This window comes from Panthera uncia (genome assembly GCF_023721935.1).
Source record: "Panthera uncia isolate 11264 chromosome C1 unlocalized genomic scaffold, Puncia_PCG_1.0 HiC_scaffold_3, whole genome shotgun sequence".
NCBI classification, from domain to species: Eukaryota; Metazoa; Chordata; class Mammalia; order Carnivora; family Felidae; genus Panthera; species Panthera uncia.
This window is the reverse complement of record NW_026057584.1, coordinates 36,103,672-36,108,366: the sequence shown is the minus strand read 5'-3', so window position 1 is coordinate 36,108,366 and position 4,695 is coordinate 36,103,672. Positions and strand designations below refer to the sequence as shown.

Below are 4,695 nucleotides of genomic sequence, written 5' to 3'. Positions count from 1 at the left end.
TTTTCTAATAGATTAGAATCTTCTTTAAAATCATATAGCACTCAGTTGCTGTTCTACCGTACAGAGCATATTTTGCCGTTTCTATAAAGTTGTCTCCAACATAAACTCTAAAATAGCCATTAAAAATGATGACTTTTGCACATGAAAGAATCTGAAGCAAATCCCCAGACAGCCTTGTGATTAAATTCTATTAAGAGATATAAATTCTATATGTCCTTAAGAGCTTCATGCAGAAGGGGCTTCTACTCTGGCAGAGAAAACACTAAAATGGAAAATCAGTTCATCACGGGAAGTTCATTTTGTTAGGAGCCAGAAGACCCATATATGGCAAAGCTGGAAAATGAATCAGTTTTACCATTTTGTTGCTCTCCTCTCCTCACCCTCCCTGTGAAGCTACTATCATCAACAAAAGGCATAATGTTATGTCTTTGCCTGCTTTCTCCTAGAGTTGGAGACTCTCATCAAAACAGATAAGAAATGTCAAAAACCGTAATCCTCTGAAAGCACAAGACTAATTTAGAAAATCCGCAAGTGCATAATTTGGTTATAAACCCCTTGATCAACCCTCACAATTTAACTGTTATGGGTTGAATTGTGTCCCTCAAAAGAAGATGATGGAGTCCTAACCCGCAGTACCTCAGAATAAGACCTTATTTGGAGATAGGGTTTTAACAGAATGAATGAAGTTAAGATGATGTCATTAGAGTGGGTCCTAATCCAATTTGATGTGTGCCCATATAAAAAGGAGAAATTTGGATGCAAGGAGAGGTGTCACATAGAGAAGATACCACGGGAAGAGAGAGAATATGGTTCTTCACAGAGAGAACATGATGACCTATGGCCACAGAGAAAGGCTTGGAGCAACCCCTTTCCTTACAGCCCTGAAGGAGCCAACCCTGCATTTCTCAACCTCAGAACTGTGACACAATAAATTTGTGTTGTTTAAGCCATGCTGTTTGTGGGACTTTGTTATGGCAGTCCCAACAAATGAACATAGATTGTAGTATTGGGCAGTGGGGTGCTGCTGTAACAAACAGCTAGAAGCATGGAAGTACTTTGGAATAGGATAAGTAGAAGCTGAAAAAGTTTTTAGGTGCAGAAGACAAAAATGCCTTAATGGCCTTGAAAAGAATGTTGCTAGAAACATGAATGCTTGGGGCACCTGGGTGGTTCAATCAGTTAAGAGTCCAACTTCAGCTCAGGACATGATCTCACAGTTCGTGAGTTCGAGCCCTGCATCGGGCTCTGTGCTGACAACCCAGAGCCTGGAGACTGCTTTGGATTCTCTGTCTCTCTCTCTCTCTCTCTGCCCTTCCCTGGCTTGTGCGCTCTCGCTCTCTCTCTCTCTTTCAAACATAAATAAACATTAAAAAAAAAAAAAGAAGAAAGAAAGAAAGATGAATGCTCACTGTGGAAACGTGGAGCATGGTATTAGAAACTAGAGGAAAGTCGGTCCTTGCTAGAAAGTGGCAGAGCACTTGGCTGGATTGTGATCCCTGGAATGGAAAGTACAACTTAAAAGTGATGAACTTGGATATTTAGTTGAAGAGATTTCTAAGCAAAGTGTTGAAGGCACAGCTTGGTTTCTCCTTGCTGCTTATAGGAAGATGCAAGAGGAGAGAGATAAATTGAAGAAGCAAAAAGGAACCAGAACTCGAAGATTTGGAAAATACTCAGCCGATCCATGTTGTAAAAACATGACAGCATGCTCTGGAGACAACTCCAAGAGTGCCACTGGATAACCATTTGCCACAGAGATTAGGCATGTGACTTGTGGATCTAAACACCCATCTCAGTAGAAATAGTGCCAGCCTGGTCTGAAGGGGACAAAGTCAGGACAAAATGAAAGAAGGCTGTCAGACTTCTGGGATTCTACTGGCAGGAAATGGGGTGACAGACCTATCCCACAATAAACATGTGTTCATGTTCAAGATAGGGAAGAATGCCCCAAAGGCAGTTCAGAGGCCCAGAGGGCAGGCTCAGGAGGTGGGGCTGTCTCCTCCTTGGTGCCAGAGGGCAGGGCCACCTCCTCCATTCCACATGGCAAAAACCAGCCTCCTGTTCATTTTCAGCTCCCCCTCTCGACTTCCTGGCTTCTGTGGTCTCACTTGCAGTAACCCAAGTTCAAAACCTGTCATCAGTGACCCCTTTCCTTTTACTCATACTCAATTAGGCATCTGGTCCCGTTGATTCTTCCACTCTTCACAATCACTGCTGTTGCTAAGGACTGTACTTTTAGTAATAACATGCATTCTTTGCTCTCTCTGCCATCTTTCCATGCCACAATAGTGGTGCACATGAATGTCCTAGCAGATGTTCTCAAGAGCATTAACAATGCTGAAAAGAGAGGTAATGTCACTTTCTTATTAGGCCATCGTCCGGTTTCTAACTATGATGATGAAGTATGGTGATTGATGATCACAAAGCTGGGAATATTGTTGTGAGCCTCACAGCCAGGTTAAACAAATGTGGAGTGATCAGTCCTAGATTGGATGAACAAGTCGAAGATCTAGAAAAATGGCAGAATAACCTGCTCCTGTCCTGCCAGTTTGGTTTCATTGTACTGACACCCTCAGCTGGCATCACAGACCATGGAAAAGTAAGACAAAAACACACAGGAGGAAAAACGTTGGGATTCTTTTTCTAGAGATATAATACATATGTGCAAATACAATGCGTTAATGGGCAAAAAAGAAAATACATTCTTAACTAGTTTTATAACATTGTGCTAAGAACTTTATGTGACTTTTTTTCTTTAATCCTTATAACCATTTAATGTGATGGTGCACTATTCATATTCATTGTATAGGTAAGGAAACTGAGGCTTATAGAGGCACCGAATAACATATATTTGCCCAAGGTCACGCAGTGAAGAAGAAGCATCTGAGAAGCAAAACTTGAACCAGATCTTCTGGAGCCCTGAATCACACTCTTAACTGACACACTCCCTCCTTTAAACATCTCTATTTGTTTCTTCCTTTCCACTCCACAGTTGCCAACATAGTTTCATAACCCCTTTTATTCATAAACCATTACCTCACCCTTTTATTACTGCAAAAATCTCCTTGCATTTCTCCCTTACTCCAATCTATCCTCCTTCCAAATGGTCTTTTTTATCTCATATGGAAAAAAAAATTGTCTTCAAGTTACTTCTTAGTTCAAAGACTTACAGTGACTTCTCATTGCCTGTAGGATAAAGCTGAAATATCACAGACAGCTATTTCATAGTATCTTTACTCATAACAACACATGTTAAAATCTTGCCCACCTACGGGTGCCTACGTGGCCCAGTTGGTTAAGCATCAGACCCCTGATTTTGGCTCAGGTTGTGATCACATGGTCATGAAATCGAGCCCCATGACAGGCTCCATGACGGGCTCCATGCTGGGCATGGAGCCTGCTTGAGATTCTCTCTCTCCCTCTGCCTCTGCCCCTCCCCTGTTTGCTCATGCTCTCTCTCTCTCAAAAAATAAATAAATAAATAAAATAAAAATCATGCCCACCCAAATGCCCAGACTCTTTGTGAAAATTTACCTATTAAACTTCTATCTGAGCATTTACTAGACAAATGCTTACAATCCTTGAAATTCTATCATTTTTAATATTCTTCTAAACCAACCTCAGGTTTAATATGCCAACCACAGAGCCTATGATCGTCATCTTCCCTCAAATTTCCTCTCCCAGAGTTCTCTGTCCATCTGCAACTACTCAACATTCACCTGAAACCTTATGCTGCTTTTGACTGCTTCTCTTCACCTTATCTGCTGCCAAATCCTATTTTTTGTTCTGCCATTAAAGGTCTCTTCGATCTGTCCCTTTCTCTCCATTGTCACTATCTCAGGGTCTCATTCATGCCCTTTGGACTTGAGAACATAAAAGACCTACCACTAGATTAAATTTCCACCCTAAAATGAGCAAAGATTGACAAGCCAGAGGGGCCAGAGGAAAGAGACTTGGGAGAGAGATAACAGCCTGCTTGGAAAGAGCTAGGCCTACAGAGAATGAAGGAAAGATAATAAAATCCAAACAGTTGGCATAGGGGTGAATCATAGGAAGTGCTAAAAGCTTAAAGATGAGGACTTTGAGGAGAAGGAAAGCCAAGGTGGGAGAGAGGTGGCTGTGATTAAGAATCAGTTCCTTTTTATTTACTTTGGAGGACAAGCAGAGTTTGGTATTCAGTTTAAGTCACATTTTGGCTATTAATATTGTGCCTCTTTGACATAGCTGTATTCTCTGAGCCAAGGTAGAGAGTCATTCTAGCTCTATCTTCTCTACAGCTAGCTCTTGAATGTCTACTACAACTACTTCTGCAAGGCATTTCAGGCTGTGAACCAACAGCTCCAACCCACCAACTGGCTCTAGCTCCCTCACCCCGCCTGCCCCATCACTGTGCCCCCCAACTCCTTCTGGCCCAGTCACTGTGCCCCACCCCTGTTCCCTCCTCACCATCCCCATCACTGGTCCCTTCCCCCTCCCCACAACCCTCTCCAGCCCCATCACTGCATCCTGCCTCCCCTCCCTGCCAGACCATCACTGTGCTCCCCCTCCCCACGGCTGGCCCCATCACGGTGCACTACCAACAGCTTCCTTCTCCATGGGAGTCATTACCCATGCTCTTCTCCTCTGAGACTGCCTGCCTCTCAAAATCTTCTCCCTTTCCTAGAGTCTAAGGAAAATGCCACCCTCCCCAACTGC

At 42.9% G+C, this 4,695-nt stretch overlaps 1 pseudogene; it reads left to right on the top strand.

Annotated features, from left to right (window-relative positions):
• The first annotated feature begins 2,294 nt into the window (after positions 1-2,294).
• On the top strand, positions 2,295-2,647 carry LOC125911322 (40S ribosomal protein S15a-like; annotated as a pseudogene).
• Positions 2,648-4,695: the final 2,048 nt, after the last annotated feature.